The sequence below is a fragment of the Cryptomeria japonica genome, unplaced genomic scaffold, assembly GCF_030272615.1.
Source record: "Cryptomeria japonica unplaced genomic scaffold, Sugi_1.0 HiC_scaffold_163, whole genome shotgun sequence".
In the NCBI taxonomy this organism is placed as follows: Eukaryota; Viridiplantae; Streptophyta; class Pinopsida; order Cupressales; family Cupressaceae; genus Cryptomeria; species Cryptomeria japonica.
The window spans coordinates 4,454-17,500 of record NW_026728985.1 but is presented as its reverse complement, the minus strand read 5'-3'; the positions used below and the strand labels follow the sequence as shown (position 1 = coordinate 17,500).

The 13,047-nt window shown below is 58.7% G+C and overlaps 1 non-coding gene across 1 annotated transcript; it reads left to right on the top strand.

The window, feature by feature from the left end:
• Positions 1-12,136: 12,136 nt before the first annotated feature.
• LOC131867078 (5S ribosomal RNA) lies at positions 12,137-12,255 on the top strand. The gene has a single exon (XR_009365672.1). It is a non-coding gene; the product is annotated as a 5S ribosomal RNA (ribosomal RNA).
• Positions 12,256-13,047: the final 792 nt, after the last annotated feature.

Here is a 13,047-nt window from a genome sequence, read left to right as displayed (position 1 = left end):
ACCGGGTAAGGGAGTGAGAGCCCCAAACATAGCTGGGCGAGGCGCTCACTCCGCTCTTTAATATCTCGTTAATACCGCCAAGGAAATGGCACAAGCACACACACACAAGCATCCTCGGAAGAGGACAGTTCGAGTGACAGGTCAAATCCAAGAGTTCCGAAGACTACCTCCAGGAACAATCGGGAACAAGACCGATTACAAGTCGTCGAGTCTGTTACTGGGCGAACACGAGATGCGCACAGGAAATCGATCAGCCCTCACAATGGCCCAAGGCCAGAGATCGGACTGCTACGATTTACCCCAACAATCATCGTGCCACTCTTCGCAGAGAGGTGATAGACGCCAACGAGCCCGCGCATAGCAATCGAGGTGTAAAAAGGGCGTTGAAGGCAGGAAGCCTGGACGAAAGAGGCTACGAGGTCACCTCGAAGCGGTCTAAGAATCGGGCGCACTTGGGGCGACTACCAGTGCCAACCCCTTATCCCGCGGTGCGTCCGACACACAGAAATTTCCAAGGCGGCCAAGGAGCCTCCCCGCATAGCAATCGGGGTGTGAGGTTACGGATGCAGCATTGATAGCAATCGAGGTGTGAGGCGAAGGATGCAGAAGTGAGAGCCGAGGGATGTAGCAGAGATAGCAATCGGGGTGTGTGATGCAGAAGAGATAGCAATCGAGGTGTGCGGTGGGAAGGGCCCAGCAGCCAGAATGCATGAAGCGACGGATGAAGCAGTGATGACAACCGGGCTGTGAGGAGAGGAGGGATGCAGCCAAGAAAGCAATCAGGGCTCGAGGCAAGGGATGCATCAAGGATAGCAATCATGTTGTGAGGCGAGATTCCAAAGGCTAAACGTGAGAGGCTGCAGGGTCGACTCAGAGAGGTCTATGCATGTGAGAGGCTGAAAGCAAGGTCGACTCGGAGCGGTCTATGCATCGGGCGCGCTTGGGGCGACTACCAGTGCCAACCCCTTATCCCGCGACGCGTCCGACAAAGAGAACGTTCCAAGGCGGCAGAGGAGGTTACCAGCCGAAGGATGCAGTAGCAATAACAGGTATAGTTCCGCGGCGGCCGAGAAGACTCACCGCATAGGAATCGGGATGCGAGGCGACGGATGCGGCGGGAAGGCCCCGACGGCTAAACGGAAGAGGCTGCAGGGCCGCCTCGGAATGGTCCAAGCATCGGATGCGATTGGGACGACTACCAGTGCCAACCCCTTATCCCGCGATGCGTCCGATACACAGATAGTTCCAAGGCGGCCGAGGAGCCTCACCGCATATCAATCGGGGTGCGAGGCGAGGGATGGGGCGGGAAGGCCCCAACGGCTAGACGGAAGAGGCTTCAGGGCCACCTCGGAATGGTCCAAGCATCGGACGCGCTTGGGGCGACTGCCAGTGCCAACCCCTTATCCCGCGATGCGTCCGATACACAGATGGTTCCAAGGCGGCCGAGGAGCCTCACCGCATAGCAATCGGGGGTGCGAGGCGAGGGATGGGGCGGGAAGGCCCCAACGGCTAGACGGAAGAGGCTTCAGGGCCGCCTAGGAATGGTCCAAGCATCGGACACGCTTGGGGCGACTACCAGTGACAGCCCCCTATCCCGCGATGCGTCCGATACGAAGATGGTTCCAAGGCGGCCGAGGAGCCTCACCGCATAGCAATCGGGGTGCGAGGTGGGGGATGCGGCGAGATGGCCCCAACGGCTAGACGGAAGAGGCCACAGGGCCGCGTCGGAATAGTCCAAGCATCGGACGCGCTTGGGGCGACTACCAGTGACAACCCCTTATCCCGCGATGCGTCCGATACGAAGATAGTTCCAAGGCGGCCGAGGAGCCTCACCGCATAGCAATCGGGGTGCGAGGTGGGGGATGCGGCGAGATGGCCCCAACGGCTAGACGGAAGAGGCTGCAGGGCCGCCTCGGAATAGTCCAAGCATCGGACGCGCTTGGGGCCACTACCAGTGACAACCCCTTATCCCGCGATGCGTCCGATACGAAGATAGTTCCAAGGCGGCCGAAGAGCCTCACCGCATAGCAATCGGGGTGCGAGGTGGGGGATGCGGCGAGATGGCCCCAACGGCTAGACGGAAGAGGCCACAGGGCCGCCTCGGAATAGTCCAAGCATCGGACGCGCTTGGGGCGACTACCAGTGACAACCCCTTATCCCGCGATGCGTCCGATACGAAGATAGTTCCCAGGCGGCCGAGGAGCCTCACCGCATAGCAATCGGGGTGCGAGGCGAGGGATGCGGCGAGATGGCCCCAAAGGCTAGACGGAAGAGGCTGCAGGGCTGCCTCGGAATAGTCCAAGCATCGGACGCGCTTGGGGCGACTACCACTGCCAACCCCTTATCCCGCGATGCGTCCGATACACAGATAGTTCCGAGGCGGCCGAGGAGGTGGGGGATGCAGCGAGATGGCCCCAACGGCTAGACGGAAGAGGCTGCAGGGCCGCCTCGGAATAGTCCAAGCATCGGACGCGCTTGGGGCGACTACCAGTGACAACCCCTTATCCCGCGATGCGTCCGATACACAGATAGTTCCGAGGCGGCCAAGGAGCCTCACCGCATAGCAATCGTGGTGCGAGGTGGGGGATGCGGCGAGATGGCCCCAACGGCTAGACGGAAGAGGCTGCAGGGCCGCCTCGGAATGGTCCAAGCATCGGATGCGCTTGGGGCGACTACCACTGCCAACCCCTTATCCCGCGATGCGTCCGATACACAGATAGTTCCAAGGCGGCCGAGGAGCCTCACAGCATAGCAATCGGGGTGCGAGGCGAGGGATGCGGCGAGAAAGCCCCAACGGCTAGAGGGAAGAGGCTTCAGGTCCGCCTCGGAATGGTCCAAGCATCGGACGCGCTTGGGGCGACTACCAGTGACAACCCCTTATCCCGCGACGCGTCCGATACACAGATAGTTCCAAGGCGGCCGAGGAGCCTCACCGCATAGCAATCGGGGTGCGAGGCGAGGGATGCGGCGAGAAGGACCCAACGGCTACACGGAAGAGGCTTCGGGGCCGCCTCGGAATGGTCCAAGCATCGGACGCGCTTGGGGCGACTACCAGTGACAACCCCTTATCCCGCGACGCGTCCGATACACAGATAGTTCCAAGGCGGCCGAGGAGCCTCACCGCATAGCAATCGGGGTGCGAGGCGAGGGATGCGGCGAGAAGGACCCAACGGCTACACGGAAGAGGCTTCGGGGCCGCCTCGGAATGGTCCAAGCATCGGACGCGCTTGGGGCGACTACCAGTGACAACCCCTTATCCCGCGACGCGTCCGATACACAGATAGTTCCAAGGCGGCCGAGGAGCCTCACCGCATAGCAATCGGGGTGCGAGGCGAGGGATGCGGCGAGAAGGACCCAACGGCTAGACGGAAGAGGCTTCGGGTCCGCCTCGGAATGGTCCAAGCATCGGACGCGCTTGGGGCGACTACCAGTGACAACCCCTTATCCCGCGACGCGTCCGATACACAGATAGTTCCAAGGCGGCCGAGGAGCCTCACCGCATAGCAATCGGGGTGCGAGGCGAGGGATGCGGCGAGAAGGACCCAACGGCTAGACGGAAGAGGCTTCGGGTCCGCCTCGGAATGGTCCAAGCATCGGACGCGCTTGGGGCGACTACCAGTGACAACCCCTTATCCCGCGACGCGTCCGATACACAGATAGTTCCAAGGCGGCCGAGGAGCCTCACCGCATAGCAATCGGGGTGCGAGGCGAGGGATGCGGCGAGAAGGACCCAACGGCTAGACGGAAGAGGCTTCGGGTCCGCCTCGGAATGGTCCAAGCATCGGACGCGCTTGGGGCGACTACCAGTGACAACCCCTTATCCCGCGACGCGTCCGATACACAGATAGTTCCGAGGCGGCCGAGGAGCCTCACCGCATAGCAATCGGGGTGCGAGGCGAAGGATGCGGCGAGAAGGACCCAACGGCTAGACGGAAGAGGCTTCGGGTCCGCCTCGGAATGGTCCAAGCATCGGACGCGCTTGGGGCGACTACCAGTGACAACCCCTTATCCCGCGACGCGTCCGATACACAGATAGTTCCAAGGCGGCCGAGGAGCCTCACCGCATAGCAATCGGGGTGCGAGGCGAGGGATGCGGCGAGAAGGACCCAACGGCTAGACGGAAGAGGCTTCAGGGCCGCCTCGGAATGGTCCAAGCATCGAACGCGCTTGGGGCGACTACCAGTGACAACCCCTTATCCCGCGACGCGTCCGATACACAGATAGTTCCGAGGCGGCCGAGGAGCCTCACCGCATAGCAATCGGGGTGCGAGGCGAGGGATGCGGCGAGAAGGACCCAACGGCTAGACGGAAGAGGCTTCAGGGCCGCCTCGGAATGGTCCAAGCATCGGACGCGCTTGGGGCGACTACCAGTGACAACCCCTTATCCCGCGACGCGTCCGATACACAGATAGTTCCGAGGCGGCCGAGGAGCCTCACCGCATAGCAATCGGGGTGCGAGGCGAGGGATGCGGCGAGAAGGACCCAACGGCTAGACGGAAGAGGCTTCAGGGCCGCCTCGGAATGGTCCAAGCATCGGACGCGCTTGGGGCGACTACCAATGACAACCCCTTATCCCGCGACGCGTCCGATACACAGATAGTTCCGAGGCGGCCGAGGAGCCTCACCGCATAGCAATCGGGGTGCGAGGCGAGGGATGCGGCGAGAAGGACCCAACGGCTAGACGGAAGAGGCTTCAGGGCCGCCTCGGAATGGTCCAAGCATCGGACGCGCTTGGGGCGACTACCAGTGACAACCCCTTATCCCGCGACGCGTCCGATACACAGATAGTTCCGAGGCGGCCGAGGAGCCTCACCGCATAGCAATCGGGGTGCGAGGCGAGGGATGCGGCGAGAAGGACCCAACGGCTAGACGGAAGAGGCTTCAGGGCCGCCTCGGAATGGTCCAAGCATCGGACGCGCTTGGGGCGACTACCGTTGCCAACCCCTTATCCCGCGATGCGTCTGATACACAGATAGTTCCGAGGCGGCCGAGGAGCCTCACCGCATAGCAATCGGGTTGCGAGGCAGATTATTGGGAAGGGAACCCCCTGGGATGCGGCTCAAGCAGTGCCCAAAGGGACTGGAATGCGGAATCACATCGAGAGACCCAAATGCTATACGAGGGCTCAAATCGAATTATCGATTTGGCCACGACATGGACGCATCGGAACGACTACCTTTGCCGAACCACTCGCAATTGCATCCATACCGAAACCAATAGACATTTCCGTTAGAGCCCTCGCATAGCATTCGGGAATCTCGCATGCCCCTCTAAATCGACCAATGCTGGCGCTCAATGAAAATCCGAGCGCTACCACCGTTCGAGCGCCAGCATTGGTCGAGTTAGAGGGGCACGGGGGAGAATGCTCCAGTCAACACCTCCCCTATATAAGTTATTTGTCCGATTCTCGCACAACCGTAGTCTGCCTCGTCGAATCAAACAACGGTCCCAGATTCCGACTTCCGTTCCGTAGAGACCCAAAAGCTAGATGGAGGCTCGCAAGAAAGAGAGTCGGCGCATAGCAATCGGGTTTCTCGAACGTTTAGGGACCGAGCTCACTTGCGGATAGGGCAAAATCCGCCAAGCAACCCAAAAGCTAGACGGGGGCTCGAATCGAATCGCCTAGGCGGCCACAACAACGACGTGTTGGATCGACTACCAGTGCCAAACCATTCAGCAAGACTAGTCTGTGTCGAGGCCGGATAGAGATTCTCAGAGAGCGCCCGCATAGCATTTAGGAGACCTGCCGCGTCCCTCACACTCGACAAATGGTGGTGCACGTTTATAAATCCGAGCGATCCCAACCCTTTCAAGCACCAACATCGGTCGAGATAGAGGGGCACGGAGGGGGCTGCGTGAGACAACACAGTCCCCTATATAAGTTATTTGTCCGATTCTCACACATCCGAAGAATGGTCATCAAATCGGACAACAGCCCAAACTTCCGACTTCCGTCCCAGAAAGCCCAAGAGCTATCTAAAACGTTCATGGCCGGAACTCGATCGCGGCTATACCAGTCCGCCAAGCAACCCAAAAGCTAGACTGGAGCTCTAGTCGAATCACCTCTGTGGCCATTGCAAGGACGTGTTGGAGCGACTACCATTGCCGAACCATTCCGCAGGTCGAGTCCATACCAAGGCCGCATAGAGATTCACGATGAGCTCCTGCATAGCAATCAGGAGACTTGCCGTGTCCATCACAATCGATAAATCCTGGTGCAAGATTTTTGCATCCGAGCGCTCCAACCAGTCGAGCACCAGCATCAATCGACATAAACGGGCACGGGGGGAGGATGCTCGAGAACACTACCTCCCCTATATAAGTTATTTGTCCGATTCTCAAGCAGCCGAAGTCTGGTCATCGAATCGGGTCAAAGACCACAACTTCCGACTTTACCCACAATGCAAGTCATCGAATCGAACATCGGCCCCCGAGTCGGACTCCATGCGTATGTCAGGTCATCGGACCCAAATTCCGCCTTCCTGCGCATGGCGGGCCATCAATATCAACTCGGTCATCGGACCCAAACTCCGCCTTTTTGCGTATGGCACGCCTTCAAATCGGTCATCGGACCCAAATTCCGCCTTCCTGTGCATGGCGGGCCATCAACATCAACTCGGTCATCGGACCCAAATTCCGCCTTTCTGCGCATGGCACGCCATCAACTCGGTCATCGGACCCAAATTCCGCCTTCCTGCGCATGGCAGGTCATCGGACACAAATTCAGACCTCGCCAATATGCCTACGTATCGAATCGGTCATCGGACCCAACTTCCGACTTCATCCATACTGTAGGGTCTTTGAGGTTGGCGCGGTGCGCTCAACCCAGGGAGTCGACCCATCGAAGCATACACCTCCCCTATATAAGCTATTTGTCCGATTCCCACACCTGTGTAGTTTGCACCTCTGACCAGGACATCGACCCCAACTTCCGAACTCGACTGCAACGACGGCACCAGCGCCTTGGTGCGCACCTTGCGACGCACAGTCCCAACATTCGCCTTCCTGCACATGGCAGGTCATCGGACCCAAATTCCGACCTCGCGAGTATGCCTACATATCGAATCGGTCATCGGACCCAACTTCCGACTTCATCCATACCGTAGGGTCTTTGAGGTTGGCGCGGTGCGCTCAACCCGGGGAGTCGACCCAACGAAGCATACACCTCCCCTATATAAGCTATTTGTCCGATTCCCACACCTGTGTAGTTTGCACCTCCGATCAAGACATCGACCCCAACTTCCGAACTCGCCTCCAACGACCGAACCAGCGCCTTGGTGCGCACCTTGCAACGCACAGTGCCAACATTCGCCTTCCTGCACGTGGCAGGTCATCGGACCCAAATTCCGACCTCGCGAGTATGCCTACATATCGAATCGGTCATCGGACCCAACTTCCGACTTCATCCATACCGTAGGGTCTTTGAGGTTGGCGCGGTGCGCTCAACCCGGGGAGTCGACCCAACGAAGCATACACCTCCCCTATATAAGCTATTTGTCCGATTCCCACACCTGTGTAGCTTGCACCTCCGATCAGGACATCGACCCCAACTTCCGAACTCGACTAAAAAGACCGCACCAGCGCCTTGGTGTGCACCTTGCAACGCACAGTGTCAACATTCGCCTTCCTGCACATGGCAGGTCATCGGACCCAAATTCCGACCTCATGAGCATACCTACTAATCGAATCGGTCATCGGACCCAACTTCCGACTTCATCCATACCGTAGGGTCTTTGAGGTTGGCGCGGTGCGCTCAACCTGGGGAGTCGACCCATCGAAGCATACACCTCCCCTATATAAGCTATTTGTCCGATTCCGACACCTGTGTAGTTTGCACCTCCGCTCAGGACATCGACCCCAACTTCCGAACTCGCCTGCAACGACCGAACCAGCGCCTTGGTGCGCACCAAAAGTGCGCACTTTTGGAGGGCACTTTTGTGCGCTCCAAAGGTGCGCACTTTTGGAGGGCACTTTTCTGCGCTCCAAAGGTGCGCACTTTTGGAGGGCACTTTTTGGAGGGCACTTTTCTGCGCTCCAAAGGTGCGCACTTTTGGAGGGCACTTTTTGGAGGGCACTTTTCTGCGCTCCAAAGGTGCGCACTTTTGGAGGGCACTTTTTGGAGGGCACTTTTCTGCGCTCCAAAGGTGCGCACTTTTGGAGGGCACTTTTTGGAGGGCACTTTTCTGCGCTCCAAAGGTGCGCACTTTTGGAGGGCACTTTTTGGAGGGCACTTTTCTGCGCTCCAAAGGTGCGCACTTTTGGAGGGCACTTTTTGGAGGGCACTTTTCTGCGCTCCAAAGGTGCGCACTTTTGGAGGGCACTTTTTGGAGGGCACTTTTCTGCGCTCCAAAGGTGCGCACTTTTGGAGGGCACTTTTGTGCACTCCAAAGGTGCGCACTTTTGGAGGGCACTTTTCCTGTGCTCCAAAGGTGCACACCTAGGTGAGCACCTTCGACCACACCTTGTAGCACACCAAACTCTGACTTTCGACTTCATCCGCAATGCAGGGTCTTTGAGGTTGGCGCAATGCGCACAACCAGGGGAGTCGACCCATCAAACCCAACACCTCCCCTATATAAGCTATTTGTCTGATTCTCATACATGCGTAGCCTGCAGGAGCAATTAGGACATCGACCCCAACTTTCGGCTTCTAAACGAAAACAAGGTCTTTGAGGTTGGTGTAATGCGAACAACTAGGGGAGTCAACCCATCAAACCCAACACCTCCCCTATATAAGCTATTTGTCTGATTCTCATACATGTGTAGTCTACAGGAGCAATTAGGACATCGACCCCAACTTTTGACTTCTTAACGAAAACAAGGTCTTTGAGGTTGACGTAATGCGCACAACCAGGGGAGTCGACCCATCAAACCCAACACCTCCCCTATATAAGCTATTTGTCCGATTCTCATACATGTGTAGCCTGCAGGAGCCATTAGGACATTGACCCCAACTTTTGACTTCTTAACGAAAACAAGGTCTTTGAGGTTGGCGTAATGCGCACAACCAAGGGAGTTGACCCATCAAACCCAACACCTCCCCTATATAAGCTATTTGTCTGATTCTCATACATGTGTAGCCTGCAACAACGATTAGGACATCCACCCCAACTTCTGAATTCGTCTGCGTTGACCGCACCAAAGGTGCACGCCTTGGTGCTCACCAAAATCCGACTTCCGACTTCTTCTGCTATGCGGGGTCTTTGAGGTTGGCGCAGTGCGCACAACCAGGGGAGTCAACCCACCGAATGCAACACCTCCCCTATATAAGCTATTTGTCTGATTCTCATACATGCGTAGACTGCAGCAATGATTAGGACATCCACCCCAACTTTTGACTTCTTAAACAAGACAGGGTCTTTGAAGTTGGTGCAGTGCACACAACCAGGGGAGTCGACCCATCAAACGCAACACCTCCCCTATATAAAGCTATTTGTCCGATTCTCATACGTGTAGTCTGCAGCAGCGATTAGGACATCGACCCCAACTTCCGAATTCGTTTGCATTGACCGCACCAAAGGTGCACGCCTTGGTGTGCACCCTGGAGTGCACTTTGGTGCTCACCTCGGTGCACACTTTGGTGTGCACCTCGGTGTGCACCAAAGGTGCGCACCTTGGAGCGCACCAAAGGTGTACACTTTGGAGCGCACCACATAGGGTCTTTGAGAGGTTGGCGCAGTGCGCACACCAAGGTGGGTGTTGAGGTGCGTGCCGAGGTGGGTGGGTGCTAGGGTGCGCTCCATGGTGGGTGCCAGGGTGGGTGCGTGCTAGGGTGGATTCCAAAGAGGGTCATAGGGTGGGTGCCAAGGTGGGTTGGTGATATAGTGGGTTCAAAGGTGGGTACTAGGGTGGGTTCCAAGGTGGGTCACAAGTTGGGTGCCAGGATGCGTGGGTGTTAGGTTGGGTGCCAAGGTGGGCTCCTGCGTGGGTGGGTGCTAGGGTGGGTTTCAAGGTGGACGCGAGGGCGGGTGCCAAGGTGGGTAACAAGTTGGGTGTTAGGATGGGTGAGTGCTAGAGTGGGTGCCAAGGTGGGTGGGTGCTAAGGTGGATGCCAAGGTGGTTCACAGGGTGGGTGGGTTCTAGGGTGAGTTCCAAGGTGGGTCACAGGTTCAGTGCTAGGGTGGGTGTCAAGGCGGGTGTCGAGGTGCCTGGGTGCTAGGGTGTGGATGCCAATGTGGGTCATAGGGTGGGTACTAGGGTGGGCTGCAATGTGGGTGCCAAGGTGGGTAACATGCTCGGTGGGTTCTAAATTGGGTGCCAGGGTGGGTGTGCACCCACCTTGCCCGAGGTGGGTGCCAAGGTGCCAGTGTGGGTGGGTGCTAAGGTGGATGCCAAGGTGGGTGAGAAGGTGGGTGATAGGTTGAGTGGTAGGATGGGTGGGTGCCAAGATGGGTCACAGGGTGGGTGCAAGGGTGGGTAGGTGCTAGGGTTGGTGTCAGGGTGGGTGGGTGCTAGGTTGGGTTCCAAGGTGGGTGCGAGGGTGAGTGTCAAGGTGGGTCACAGGTTAGGTGCTAGGATGGGTGAGTGCTAGGGTGCAAAGGTGCCAGGGTGGGTGCTAGGATGGGTCGATGCTAGGGTGAGTGGCAAGGTGGGTCCACAAGTGTCAAGGTGGGTGCCGAGGTGGGTGCCAAGTCGGCGACTGCTATGGTGGATGCCAAGGTGGGTCACGGGGTGGGTGCCAAGTTGCTAGGTTGGGTTCCAAGGTGGGTGCCAACGTGGGTGCTAGGGTGCGTGGGTTAAAGGGTGTGTCACAACGTGGGTGCCAGGATGGGTGCGCACCCACACTGGCCAAGACGGGTGCGGGTGCAAGGTTGGGTTCCAAGCCCGGTCACAGGCTGGGTGCTAGGATGGGTGGGTGCCAAGGTGGGCACCAGGGTGGGTGCACCCACCCTGGCCAAGGTGGGTCACGGGGTGGGTCCTAGGGTGGGTAACGGGGTGGGTACTAAGGTGCGTGCCAAGGTGGGTCATAGGGTGGGTGCCAAGGTGGGCACCAGGGTGGGTGTGCACCAACCCTAGCCAGGGTAGGTCACGGGGTGGTTGTCGGGGTGGGCGTCAAGGAGCCAAGGTGGGTGGCAAGTAGCCAAGTTGCGTGCCAAGGTGGGTGTCGGGGTGGGTGCCAAGGATCCAAGGTGGGTGCCAAGGAACCAAGGTGGGTGTCTGGGTGGGTGCCGAGGTGGGAGCCAGGGTGGGTCCCAAGGTGAGTGCAAAGGTGGGTGCCAGGGTCAAGGTGAGTGCCAATGTGGGTTCCAAGGTGCCAGGGTCAGGGTGAGTGCCAATGTGGGTTCAAAGGTGCTAAGTTGGGTGCGAGGTTGGGTGCGAGGGTGGGTGGGTGCCAAGGTGTGCTAGGTGGAAGCCCGGGTGGGTCGGCATCCCATGGGTGTCGAGTTGGGTGCCTGATGGGTGCTTCTTGTCAAGTTTTAGTCGTCGGGACTCATTTCGAGCCTTAGAGGTCGTTTCTTGTCCGGTTGCCCTGTCTTCGACCTGGGAACCCAATTTTGGTCCTCGGGTCCCATTTTTTTTTGTCTCGCATCCCACTTTTGGCCTGTGGCCTTTTCGGGGTCGATTCTCGTTTTGGGCATCAGAGCATGTTTCTTCTCCTAAAACCCAATATTTGTTTATTAAGTCTCGGAACACATTTTTGTTCTCGTGGACCCATCATGGGTCTTGGAACGCATTTGTGGTCCTTGGGTCCCATTTTGCATCCCGAAACTTGTGTTTTGGTGCTTGATCCCTATTTTGGGTGCCCACCTTGCACCAAGTGCGCACCCGGGGCAAACCGAGCGCCTTGGTGCACCGGGGCAAGATCGAGCGTGCACCCGAGGCGCCCCGAACATGCACCAAGGTGCACTCGGCCCACATGTGAGCGCAGGTCGTTGCGCCCGAGGTGGTGTGTGGGCACCGCGTTGCAGACGGGACACTGCACGCACACGACGCCCCCTCCAGGTGCACGCACGTAGGCCGGGCCGGGTGCACACCCGACGCCCTAGCAAGGTGCGCGCACCCGGGCAGGGCTCACACTTGGCGAACGGGGCGCACTTCGCGAGGGAGGGTGTGCACCTCGACGGGGGTGGGTGGCCGGGGTGGATTCGCACGTGGGTCGCGGTTTGCTAAGTACACACTGCGACAAGCTCATAACGGGTGCGATCATACCAGCGTTAGTGCACCGGATCCCATCAGAACTCCGCAGTTAAGCGCGCTTGGGCCGGAGTAGTACTGGGATGGGTGACCTCCCGGGAAGTCCCGGTGTTGCACCCTTTTTTAGTTTTTCGCCGGGCGTCGCAATGCTATTTGAATAAACCTTTTGCCCGTTTGCGTTCTCGTCGGGGCCGGGCCGGGCCGGGGTGCGCTGCCCGCACTACCGCGCGCGCGGGGGCGACACCGAGCGCGCACCCGAGGCGCCCCGAGCACACAGGCCACGGTGCAACCCGGGCGTTGTGCGCGCACCCCGGTGCGCCCGAGGTGCTGCGCGCGCACCCAGGTGAAATCGGTGTGCACCTCGGCCAGTGCGCGCTCGGTCGAGTCGCGCACGTTGGCCAAGGTGCACGGTGATGTTTCTTACTCTAAGGTTCCGCACCAGACGCCCGGGACAGGTGAGCGAAGCTGGGCGGGGCCGGGTGCGCGGCCGGGGCAGGTGCACGCAGCTGGAGAGAGCTTTGGAGCACACTTCGGAGCGCACCAATGATGCGCTCCATTCAAAAGTTTCCTGAAAAGGCAAAAAAAGTTGAGATTATAGAATTTCCCACTTGAGAGATTGTAAAAAAAAAAAATTTAAAATGAAGGAAACGCGGGTGCCAAGGTGTGCGCAGCCCAGCCAAGGTGTGCGCACCAAGGCGCCCACCCTGGCGAAGGTGCACGCAAGGTGCGCACCCGAGGCAAACCGGACAATTAACCCAACTTTCGACTTCGCGCGCACCTTGGAGCGCACTTCGGAGCGCTCCTTGGTGCGCACCAATCTTGGGCACCTCGGAGTGCACCATGGCGCCCACCAAGGTGCGCACCCGGGGCAAACCGAGCTCCGACTTCGTGCGCACCTTGGAGCGCACGAAA